The sequence below is a fragment of the Protomyctophum parallelum genome (genome assembly GCF_964188405.1).
Source record: "Protomyctophum parallelum genome assembly, chromosome: 1".
NCBI classification, from domain to species: domain Eukaryota; kingdom Metazoa; phylum Chordata; class Actinopteri; order Myctophiformes; family Myctophidae; genus Protomyctophum; species Protomyctophum parallelum.
The window spans coordinates 38,955,502-38,968,863 of record NC_139697.1 but is presented as its reverse complement, the minus strand read 5'-3'; the positions used below and the strand labels follow the sequence as shown (position 1 = coordinate 38,968,863).

Sequence of the window (13,362 nt, the reverse complement as noted above, 5' to 3'; positions counted from 1 at the left end):
AGGGCCTTGAGATGCCTCCCAGCCCAAGGGCCCAGGGCCTTGAGATGCCTCCCAGCCCCCAGGGGCCCAGGGCCTTGAGATGCCTCCCAGCCCCCAGGGGCCCAGGGCCTTGAGATGCCTCCCAGCCCCCAGGGGCCCAGGGCCTTGAGATACCTCCCAGCCCCCAGGGGCCCAGGGCCTTGAGATGCCTCACAGCCCCCAGGGGCCCAGGGCCTTGAGATGCCTCCCAGCCCCCAGGGGCCCAGGGCCTTGAGATGCCTCCCAGCCCCCAGGGGCCCAGGGCCTTGAGATGCCTCACAGCCCCCAGGGGCCCAGGGCCTTGAGATGCCTCACAGCCCCCAGGGGCCCAGGGCCTTGAGATGCCTCCCAGCCCCCAGGGGCCCAGGGCCTTGAGATGCCTCACAGCCCCCAGGGGCCCAGGGCCTTGAGATGCCTCACAGCCCCCAGGGGTTCAAGGCCTAGAGAGAGTTGAAATAGAGAAAACGATCGGATGAACGGAGCAGAGGGCGTGAAATCAATGTACTTTAATCATATATTGCAAGAAAGCTTTGGTCGAAATGTTTCGACCAAACTGGTAAGTAGCACAGAGCTCTGAGAGATCCCCCCCCCCCCCCCCCCTCCTCCCCGGCTGTCAGAGTGGTAAATGAGGACGTGTTAAATATATATATTGTGAGCGCTGAGCAGACACCAAGGCACACAAGGCAGGATCAGAGCGGGCCACCACGGCCGTTTATTATGATAAGTGTGCTTCAGGCGTGTGCGGCATTATAAATAGCAAACTCAGAATGTGTTAGAAATCCTCCTCCTTCCCTGCCGTCTGTCACACAGGCAGGATCGGGGCGGTCAGTTAGGGTCCTTTTTTCCCTAACTGGGCTTAGTGCGTCCTAATATAAATCACACTCAGAATCCCTGGCTTTGACAGGTACTTCGTTCCCTGCGTGTCAATATTCCCCCGGGGTAGTGGAACTCTCTCTCTCTCTCTGTAATCGCTATTCAGTATTTAACACATTCTGACCTGAGATCAGATTCATACGAGGTTTTCCACTGGACACACACTGGTCTGATTAACCCATTCTGACCTGAGATCAGATTCTAAAAATGTCAGTCGTTCTTCGATTTTTCAAAAAATAGCAGACCTACAAGCTCGTAGCGCGCCACTCGGTGGCGCGCTATGAGCTTGTAGATCTGCAATTTTTCAATAGCTAAAGCATGACGTGATGCTAACACCAAAATGGGTCCCCGTTCAGAATGGGTTAAGTCCGACGTCATTTTGTAGTGCTACGTTACGTCCGGGTCCAAGTGGCACCAGCTCCCGTCCGCATCTCATTGTAAGTTGAATATCTAAACGCGTGAATCTTTTTTACAGTGACGTTATTTTTCAGAAAGGAAGCCATTGAGGGTTAAAATGGGTCTTAATGCTTCCAACTCGAGTGGAATTATTAATGTTTTGTACAAGTGTCCATGACAACAAAAATATATGATGTGGAGACAATAAAGACTATTATTATCATTATTATTGAAGGTGGCAACAGTCCATTTGATCGGTAAAATATTTCTGGGGTATATTTAGAATGTGTGCAGGCTTGAGTATGTTGAATCTAGTTTGCATTATGAGGATTTAGTTGACACAATAAAATAAAATGGCGATAGTATTCCATGTGGGGCAGACGGCCTGTCACAGCCAGATTTGGGAGAGCAGCGCAGCTTTGTTGTTGCGAGGAAAGCGGCCAAATTAGACTTTCGTGGTTGTTTTCGTCTCAGATTTAGTCCGACGGAGCGTCACAGTATAACTCCATGGGGACACAAAAGCGACACAAAAGTAGGACCCGGAAGTATCTCAGCAGGGGGCGCTCACGTCACAGCTAAAATACTGAATTGATTCGTCCGGGGCAGCTAGGGGTTACCTATAGAGGAGGAGAAAGATGGACTTTAATATGACGCTCATATTGACATGGATATAAGCCAGGTGTGAGAAAATGGGTGAGATATCTATGGAGTTAGAACAGTCTCAAAAGGTTCACAGTAAATAACACAGATTTGTAACTCACAAGTTCAGATTTGCAACTCACGTGAGTGAATTTGTGTTTCACATTTGTGTTTTGTATCCACAAGTTCAGATTTGTGTTTTGTATCCGTGTTTCGTATCTGTGTTTCGCATCTGTGTTTTGTATTTGTGTTTTGTATTTGTGTTTTGTATTTGTGTTTTGTATCTGTAATTCGCATCTGTGTTTTGTATCTGTGTTTCGCATCTGTGTTTTGTATTTGCGTTTTGTATCTGTAATTTGCATCTGTGTTTTGTATCCGTGTTTCGCATCTGTGTTTTAAACACAAATAAAAAACACAGATGTGAAACACGGATACAAAACACAGATGCAGATTACAGATACAAAACACAAATACAAAACACAAATACAAAACACAGATGCGAAACACGGATACAAAACACAAATCTGAACTTGTGGATACAAAACACAAATGTGAACCTGTGAGTTCACTCACGTGAGTTGCAAATCTGAACTTGTGAGTTACAAATCTGTGAGACTTTTGAGACTGTTTTTGAGACTCTTCTGACGTTGGGCGTTAACGAACGTCATCATTGGCTGAGGGAATCTGTCAATCATTCTGATTGACAGATTCCTCTGCCAATCAGATCGGTCCGCCTTCAGCCAATCCTATGGCTCCTTACATTGTAAGGGGGGGGGGGGGCTCCTTTTGCAAGACCCCCCAGTAACTCTGTCATTTCTCAACCGTTTTGGACGGGGGTGGGCTCGTTGGAATCATGTCGACCCCCTGGGGGTGTCTTTGGGGGTCTCAAAGATCGTGGACCCCCAGGGACCCCCTGGGACCCCCCGGGACCCCCAAATGGTAACTGTCATTTCTCAACCGTTTTGAACATGGGTGGGCTCATTTGAATTGTGTCGCCCCCCCTGGGGGCGTCTTTGGGGGTCTCAAGGTTCGGGACCCCCAGGGACCCCCCGGGACCCCCAAATGGTAACTGTCATTTCTCAACCGTTTTGAACGGGGGTGGGCTCATTTGAATTGTGTCGCCCCCCTGGGGGCGTCTTTGGGGGTCTCAAGGTTCGGGACCCCCCGGGACCCCCAAATGGTAACTGTCATTTCTCAACCGTTTTGAACGGGGGTGGGCTCATTTGAATTGTGTCGGCCCCCTGGGGGCGTCTTTGGGGGTCTCAAGGTTCGGGGACCCCCAGGGACCCCCCGGGACCCTCAAATGGTAACTGTCATTTCTCAACCATTTTGGACGGGGATGGGCTCATTAGAATCATGTTGCCCCCCTGGGGGCGTCTTTGGGGGTCTCAAGGTTCGGGGACCCCCAGGGACCCCCGGGACCCCCAAATGGTAACTGTCATTTCTCAACGGTTTTGGATGGGGGTGGGCTCATTTGAATCGTGTCGCCCCCCTGGGGGCGTCTTTGGGGGTCTCAAGGTTCAGGGACCCCCAGGGACCCCCAAATGGTAACTCTGTCATTTCTCTACCGTTTTGGACGGGGGTGGGCTCATTTGAATCGTGTCGCCCCCCTGGGGGCGTCTTTGGGGGTCTCAAGGTTCGGGACCCCCCGGGACCCCCAAATGGTAACTGTCATTTCTCAACCGTTTTGAACGGGGGTGGGCTCATTTGAATTGTGTCGCCCCCCTGGGGGCGTCTTTGGGGGTCTCAAGGTTCGGGGACCCCCAGGGACCCCCAAATGGTAACTGTCATTTCTCAACCGTTTTGGACGGGGGTGGGCTCATTTGAATCCTGTCGCCCCCCTGGGGGCGTCTTTGGGGGTCTCAAGGTTCAGGGACCCCCAGGGACCCCCAAATGGTAACTCTGTCATTTCTCTACCGTTTTGTTAGAGTTGTACTTGAAATGTACTGTAATTCTGCAAACTTAATAAACCAATCAATCAATCATGACTTGAAAAAGAAGTGTGCAAATGCACAGAGACTTTTGTGGCTGGTATATCTGCTGTTAATGGTGTGTTTCGTCTATTTTTGTGTTTACAGTAAAATGTACCTGCTTTGCACTACTGCATGCTTCAATGAGGAATGCTAACAACCGAACCATGCTAGTTAGCTCACACATCGTACGGACTGGTCTAGTTTATTGTAACCACAGTTTACATTAGTGTATGTGTTTATTTCTATTTTTATATAAAAGCAACAAAATACATTTTCGTTGTGGCTTGAGTGTTTATTGCACAGTAATTGAGTAATTGCACAGTTTTGTCGGGTAACGGCGAGCCTTGTCAGAGGGAAATAGCTTGGTTAAATGTCCATATCAAGTGATATCTGAAAAGTGTGTGTGAGAGAGAGAGAGATATAGTAAGAAGAATATGCAGATCAATATAAATGGTTCTCTCTGTCTCCCTCCCATCAATAAAGATCTATCATGAAAATGTCAAGAGTTACCATGTGGGGGTCCCCGAACTTTGAGACCCTCAAAGACACCCCCAGGGGGTCGACATGATTCCAACGAGCCCACCCCCGTCCAAAACGGTTGAGAAATTACAGAGTTACCATTTGGGGGTCCCCAAACCTTGAGACCCCCAAAGACGCCCCCAGGGGGGCGACACGATTCAAATGAGCCCACCCCCGTCCAAAACGGTTGAGAAATGACAGTTACCATTTGGGGGTCCCAGGGGTCCCTGGGGGTCCCCGAACCTTGAGACTCCCAAAGACGCCCCCAGGGGGGCGACACAATTCAAATGAGCCCACCCCCGTTCAAAACGGTTGAGAAATGACAGTTACCATTTGGGGGTCCCGGGGGGTCCCTGGGGGTCCCGAACCTTGAGACCCCCAAAGATGCCCCCAGGGGGGCGACACAATTCAAATGAGCCCACCCCCGTTCAAAACGGTTGAGAAATGACAGTTACCATTTGGGGGTCCCGGGGGGTCCCTGGGGGTCCCGAACCTTGAGACCCCCAAAGACGCCCCCAGGGGGGCGACACAATTCAAATGAGCCCACCCATGTTCAAAACGGTTGAGAAATGACAGTTACCATTTGGGGGTCCCGGGGGGTCCCAGGGGGTCCCTGGGGGTCCCCGATCTTTGAGACCCCCAAAGACACCCCCAGGGGGTCGGCATGATTCCAACGAGCCCACCCCCGTCCAAAACGGTTGAGAAATGACAGAGTTACTGGGGGGTCTTGCAAAAGGAGCCCCCCCCCCCCCCTTACAATGTAAGGAGCCATAGGATTGGCTGAAGGCGGACCGATCTGATTGGCAGAGGAATCTGTCAATCAGAATGATTGACAGATTCCCTCAGCCAATGATGACGTTCGTTAACGCCCAACGTCAGAAGAGTCTCAAAAACAGTCTCAAAAGTCTCACAGATTTGTAACTCACAAGTTCAGATTTGCAACTCACGTGAGTGAACTCACAGGTTCACATTTGTGTTTTGTATCCACAAGTTCAGATTTGTGTTTTGTATCCGTGTTTCGCATCTGTGTTTTGTATTTGTGTTTTGTATTTGTGTTTTGTATCTGTAATCTGCATCTGTGTTTTGTATTTGTGTTTTGTATTTGTGTTTTGTATCTGTAATCTGCATCTGTGTTTTGTATCCGTGTTTCACATCTGTGTTTTTTATTTGTGTTTAAAACACAGATGCGAAACACGGATACAAAACACAGATGCAAATTACAGATACAAAACGCAAATACAAAACACAGATGCGAAACACAGATACAAAACACAGATGCGAATTACAGATACAAAACACAAATACAAAACACAAATACAAAACACAAATACAAAACACAGATGCGAAACACAGATACGAAACACGGATACAAAACACAAATCTGAACTTGTGGATACAAAACACAAATGTGAAACACAAATTCACTCACGTGAGTTGCAAATCTGAACTTGTGAGTTACAAATCTGTGTTATTTACTGTGAACCTTTTGAGACTGTTCTAACTCCATAGATATCGCTTATACCGCCAAGCACGCCCGAACTGTCCCTCTCAGTAGTCAGTGGGGAATGAGCGCTGAAGCAGTCAATCCTTCCCTTTTAACCTTCCCTGGAACGTGGCGTATAGGTGCGTATACAGTTGGCCTTGAGCCAATAGGTAGGCGGGGTAGTACGTCTGTTCAATGACGAGGCCGAGTGGGCGTGTTCTTCTTGGCTGCGTTCTGCCTCCTCCCCACTGGCTGTCTGGGCTAGCCTGGGTAAACCCACTCCCCCTGCTGGACAACATTTCATTCTGCCAGGAGGGGTGAGACTGGCATAATCGCCTGTGTGGCTGTTTAGCCGTGGGGCGGGAGAGTAGCGTTGACGGACAACCCCTTCAGCCAATCAGCGTATATCAAAACAAGAGGCGTCATCTAAACGCGTTCCGTTCCTACTTCCTCATTCCCATGTTTGTTGTTGTGAATGAGTCGAGGAGTTCACACGTCATCAACTGCTCAAATCGTTCCTGATTGGCCAACGTGCGCTGTCAATCACAGAGCCCTGAGCTCGGTCGCGGATTGGCTCGTACCAAAGCTGATACAATCTTAAGGACTTTGTATTACCATTTAGCCAGACTCACCCCTCCTGGCAGAATGAAATGTTGTCCAGCAGGGGGAGTGGGTTTACCCAGGCTATGTCTGGGCTACTATGCTCACCTGGCGGCTGGTTGCCTAGCGACATCCCACAATATATACACACACGCGCACACACACACACACACACACACACACACACACACACACACACACACACACACACACACACACACACACACACACACACACACACAAATAATGGAATGGAATGGAAAGTGACTCTTCTTTCTTATGAACGTATGACTTGGCACGGCTGCTGAAGATGGATGCAGGATATTTCATGCCTCTGCTTGTGCACTTTGTGACACAGCTGCTAAAAGACGAGATATCTGTATCTGGACGTTGCACCTGCACATTTGTGACACTGCTGCTATAAAGATAAGATTATGCTCTAGGACAAGAAAGACCCCGCAAGTTCCCCAACCCTAAACTTTTATTTTGATCGCATCCAGTATTTCTTTTATCTTTATTTAGAGTGCTTATCGTTATGTTTATTCTTACTTTTTATTCATGTTTTGGGGATAAAAAAAAGCAGAGTCTCAATTTCCATTTTGATGGGCCACTGTATAGGGAGCAGACCAGACATCCACTCATAACCCATTCTGACCGGGCACCCATTTTGGTGTCGGCATCATGAGCTTGTAGATCTGCTATTTTTCAATAGCTAAAGCACGACATGATGCCAACACCAAAATGGGTGCCCGGTCAGAATGCCTTGTATCGGGACATAATCTCGAACAGTGCTGCATTGGCTGAAGCAGACTTTGCAACGCTCAGCACAGCGAATCTCTCGCCTGACGGCCTCGCTCGGCGGTGTCTCTTTTGAAACAGAACCATCATCTTGAGTTTGAGAACGGCATTTCTGCATTCCCAGAGTGCGGAAGTGTCCAGGACGCGAGCATGGGAAATGCTAACCCTAACATCCCATGGGGCAGCACACCTAAACCTAACCTTAACCCTCTCCCAACCCTTATAGCGCACCCCCTCACCAACCTTAATCCGGTCGTTTTAACGCACCCCTCACCAACCTGCTATGTCTAGCCAATGGTATTTCAAACCAAAGTATGCCTCCCGCTGGGTTTGCTTAAATGGTCATGCCACTCTCCCCTCCTACTAGTAGTACGGGATAAAGTATAGTTTTAGACCACGACGGAGGGGAGGGGTGCCGTCTCAAGCGAACTTGAGCCACGGGAGACACCACAGAGCACGCTAAAGCGTCTGAGTTGCCTTGTCGAACGTCGGCTTAGCCGACTCAGCCCCGTTCGTGTTGCGACCGTTATTCTGGCTAGAGCGTTTGCCCCGATTGCCACTCAAATGGCTACTGGCCAATCATAGCACTTCCTTGCACAAATGCACTGGCCAATCACAGCGCGTCCTTGCGCAAACCCGGCCCCATTTCCCGGAATGGCACCAGCTGACTGGAAGGGTACCCCCTTCCAAACGTTTGCTCACATTTGTCCATATAATTCACGGTAGGCCGTTTGAGGGGTGAGAGTGTGTTTTGCGGAGTGGCTGCTTTGGGAAATGTAACGTTCTCGATTCTGACCTCCGCCACCCAACCCCTTCCCGTGGGTTACTGTGTTGAAGTGTCCTTGAAGACACTGAACCCCTAACTGCTCACCATGAGCGGGTTGGTGAACAGAACAGAATGGTGGAATGGTGGATGAATGTACTGTGACGCACACATTGTAAATCCCTCTGGATAAAGGACGCTATATAAATGCATCATTTACCATTTTTATCGGTGGTATCCAGATAAGTAACATATGGACTGTGTTAAACAACACCAGGAGTGTCCGTTCCGAAGATTAAACGGTACCTTGCACATACAACATTAATAGGCTACAATACTGTATCTCATCCTGTCATTTTGCAAGACCCTTATTATGCATACAGGAGTGACGCATACTTTGAGATGACCCGCAAGGTGTGCTCAAGATAACAAGCAGGCTGCTTTTTCCCGGCTGGGTGCGCCTGTTTGATAAATAACGTGCATATTTCTATCTGCAGAATGCATTCAAAATGAGACGCAGAAGGCTTACTAAAAACTGGCCCTCTGTCTCGATTTGTCTGTTCTCATTTCACTCTCGGTCTGTCTGTCTGTCTGTCTGTCTCTCACTGTTTTACAACCCCGTTATCCTGAGCAGGAAGCTAAAATCTACCTCGGTTGAAAGAATATTAATAAATGCAGGACTGGTGAAACTAGCTGATCTGAGGCTGGAAAACAGCTGAAACCCTCAGTGAGCAGACTGGTCTGAGGTCTGTTCGGTTCCTGCAGTGTCTGTGTTAAGTGAGGTGATCTGTTCACTAACCGGCCCACTCAGAGAGACATTGGGAAGAGGACCTGAGGGTGAACAGAATGATAGGAGTTTGGATCTCCCAATCCTAGAGGTCTCTGCGGCAGCAGAGGAAGGAGAGGAAGAGGAGGGTCCACTCCTCTCCTTTTCAATGCCTAAGCTGGGAGACATACGTGAAGTCATGAACTGTCCAGTAAGACCCTATATGCTGTGAGTGTCAAGGTCATCAACAAGGACACACTGGACACAGCTGGAGGTCCATGTTCAAAGCTCCAGTGGAGAATAGTGCACGGGGCCTACAAACAAACAGACATGTGGCACACATTGACTCCAGGGCCAGTAGAAGTTGTCCATTCTGTCAGGAGGAAGACGTCTGTTTGCACGGCTACAGACATGGTTTAACAGTTTTAATGAAGAGCTCAATGATAAAAATGTTTATTTTTGGGCCAAAGTACAAAGCATCACAAAAGAGACGAGTGGGACTGCAGGTACAAATTAGCATCTGGCTCACTTGAGCAGGAGGAACAAAATGCAAGGAGCCGGAACTGATGGCAAAAGGACTGATAGCAGCTCGTCTCAGAATCGAGTTTGCCTACTATAAACTGATTTCCTGTCTAGAACAGTTTGTTGAGATGTGGGGGCACGAGAACCTCTTGTATAGCATTGAGCAAGAGTCACTTGTTTTATCTCTCCCTGGGTCCTCCCTCCCCCTGGGTCATTGGGTTGTGTTATATCATTAGCACACTAAGCAGCTAGTACACATTTAGCAGATGTCAGCCATTCTGGACAGAAAGTACAGAAAGCATTAAGCATTTATGCTCTCCATAAAGCACAGTGACCATGTAGCAGTATACCCATAAGGCATGCCTTATATGGAGATGACCCCCACCGTCACAGGCACTTTGGTTAACCCATTCTGACCTGGGATCAGATTCATACGAGGTTTCCACTGGACACACACTGGTCTGATTAAACCCATTCTGACCTGAGATCAGATTTAAAAAATGTCAGTCGTTCTTCGATTAAAAAAAATAATAGCAGACCTACAAGCTCGTATCGCGCCACTCGGTGGCGCGCTATGAGCTTGTAGATCTGCTATTTTTCAATAGCTAAAGCATAACATGATGCCGACACCAAAATGGGTGCCCGTTCAGAATGGGTTAAATGCTAACGTACCCGCTCCTAAACAGCTGTCGCCAATTCGTATCCTGGCACAGCATGTAAATTTAGTTATTGCGCTTTAGATTATCAAAGACAAATACTGCAAGTAAATTAATATATTATAAATGTAATGGCCAGCTGTATCTCTGGCATCAATAAAACAAACCCATCACTGGATGAAAAGAGTGATGGATGGGAAGCTGTGGGTGAATGTCATATTTACTGGCTGTGTTTGGGAATTTGCTGTTGAAAGAAGTCTTTGAGAGAAATGTGTCTAACTACATTTTGAACATTGTGATTTCACCACCAGCCTAGTCCTGCTGGGCTTGAGGCCTTTGACATGCAAATGCCATCTTTGTGAAAATGGCTACACTGTTTGACTGTTGTTCTTTTGCCTCATCATTGCTGGAGACATTATGCTTCTGGGTTGTTTGTCCGTTTGTTCATCAGTCCGTATGTGTGTACTGTACATACAAGTAAGACGCGCAAACGCGGGAAGCGAACGCAGCTCGTGTGTGTGTGGTTGTGTGTGTGTGTGTGTGCTACAGCTGCGCCCTCTGGTGGCGGGCGGGTGGTGTAACAGCGGGACACACAGACATTCAGCCCTTGCTGTCATAGTAAGTGGCTCACTGCGTTCGCAACAATGCTGTACTCGTGTCTCTCCCATGAACCTCGTGAAGACAATATCTCAGTAACGACCTTGAGGTGAATCTCAAACATCCACTTGGACTCAACTATGAACTGAGTAGAAGTTAGGTGATCAAAGGGAAACACTCAAGGTCACATGTGACGTCATATAACATACATTTCCTTCAAATTAATTCACTACATTATCGCCTGTTGGGGTTGGTCCAAACTGTCTCTTTCTAGAATTCAAATTCAAAAACAGATCTACAAGCTCAAAACGTTTAAGCTGACGCACGGCATTTCGACCTTGTGCGACACTGTAGTATGATCAAGTAAGGGTTCGACTAGAAGCCACTTTAGACTAAGAAAATGGGCTGGGAGCTAGAAGATGAGTTCTGGGATGTGGTTTAAAGGGACACTTCACCCTTTTTGCAAAACAATATATGTTAATGACGTTTAGAAGCTTTAGATCACTTTCCTGGGGGTATTTATGTGTGTAATATGTGGTTTTAGTTATTTTAGATTGTAGCAGTGAGCCTGTTGTCTCTGATGTCATGGACACTGGTCTCACTACCTTCCTGGACTACAATTCCCATAATTCTTTGGTGCACTGCTCCTCCTTGTGGATAGGGCGAGAGCTGTCTTACTACTTAACATGTAGTCCAGGAAGGAAGTGAGCCCAGTGTCCATGACATCAGAGACAACAGGCTCACTGCTACAATCTAAAATATCTAAAACCACATATTACACACATAAAGATCTCCAGGAAAGTGTTCTAAAGCTTCTAAACGTCATTAACATATATTTTTTTTGCAAAAAGGGTGAAGTGTCCCTTTAAGGATGAATCAAATCATTTAGTTTTGAGAGGTCTGTAGCTTTGTTTTGGGTTATAGGGGTGCTAGAATACCAGGAAGTGCATGAATATATAGTCGAAATGACAATGTACTAGCGCTGAGGCTAGTATTTTCAGGACTCTTTGTTGATTTAAATGAGTCGAGACTCTAACAAGAAATGTGTGAGTCATCCGTGAAAATAAACAAATCAGTCACAGGCCTGATTTCATTTCATGCATGTAATAAAAGTTGACCTAGTATTGGCTGGGAATCGATGATGTCACTGGTAGGCGGCTTTCTGAACTGTCCACAGCCCTCCTCTGAGACGCCTCTGAGATACATGTACAGACCAATTTGACAAAAGTTGGTACCACTTTATAATGAGTATTTGTAAGGAGCAGTTATATGAAGATAAGGGTGAAGTGGTCTTTCCACCACTCATGTAAATACGTTACAGTATTGTATCAGGACTGAATTCATTCCACATCACTTTGCACCTCTGAGTGAATATCCTATGGACATCCTGTCCCTGTTTCCCTGGGCTTCACTGTCCAGCAGCCATCTTGGCCTGTCAAGATGATGAACTATTTGTCTCTCCCGCTGCTTTACAGGACACTTTATTTTATTTTTAGCTCAGTCTGATACATCCCCTTGTGAAATTAGTTTCTGGGCATGGTGATCGTGAGCTGTTATTATATTGATGTTAGCTGATATAACCTCTGTCTGTCTGTCTGTGAGTGTGTCGCTCTCTCTCTGTCTCTCCACCCATGCTCTCTTACTACCTGTATTGATGAAAGACATTTTTATCCCCCCCCCCCCCCCTCTCTGCAGGAATAGTTAACCCAAAAAATTACTTATTTTCTATCAATTGCACACCTCATGAAGCCTTGAATTCATGGACATTGTGTCATTGATAGAAAATAATAATAATAATAATTCTTTAGCGCAACAAGCTCAATATAGCTTGTCAAATACGGTCTACTCACCCTGTCAATAATGATTAATGAATCATGATAATTATCCTGATTATTACACGGCTAATAACAAAGAAATTAATAAATTGTTAATTGCAATTATTGGACTGCCACCCCAATAGCAGCTTTTCAGTGCCTTTTCATATTTTGAATTCATCATTTTAATGCCAATAGAAAAATCCGTGAGATACAACTATATCTCATTTTAACACGGTGATCCTATAGTATTAGAGACCCAGTCAAAATGGACAGGACAAAACACTAAACATTGCAAACCTTGAAAACCTTACAGCCTCATTACAGCATTGAATTCAATCATATAACACAGTATGAAAATACTACATCCTATACATATGAGTGCAAAAATAAAATATAGTATTAGTAATGCAAAATAAAATAATGGAATAAAGGAATAAACATGGTGATATAACCCATTCTGACCTGAGATCAGATTCTAGAAATGTCTATTACATCCTGACAGTTTCATTATTAATACATTCTGACCTGAGATCAGATTCTAAAAGTGTCTTCGATTTTTCAAAAATAGCAGACCTACAAGCTCGTATCGCGCCACTCGGTGGCGCGATATGAGCTTGTAGATCTGCTATTTTTCAATAGCTAAAGCATAACATGATGCCGACACCAAAATGGGTGCCCGTTCAGAATGGGATAATGGCATCCCAAGGACCCCCCCCCCCCCCCCATTACTCTGAGAGTGTACAAATGGAAACAAATGGAAAAATCCACCCAAGGAACCACTGACATAAATATTTGATGCCGCAGACATACTATTGTGGCAACGCGTCTCAAATGGAGCTTTGACTGTTTGTATAGCCTGGCTTCAAATAAGCCATGAGGGAAATGAGTCATAAACCTCTCTCTCTCTCTCTCTGTCTGTCTGTCTGTCTGTCTGTCTGTCTG

The 13,362-nt window shown here is 46.6% G+C and overlaps 1 protein-coding gene across 1 annotated transcript in view; it reads left to right on the top strand.

The window, feature by feature from the left end:
* Positions 1–13,362, top strand: part of LOC310869860 (glutamate receptor ionotropic, NMDA 2D-like) — a gene marked incomplete at its 5' end in the record, with an annotated part of 215,730 nt that overhangs the window by 71,880 nt on the left and 130,488 nt on the right.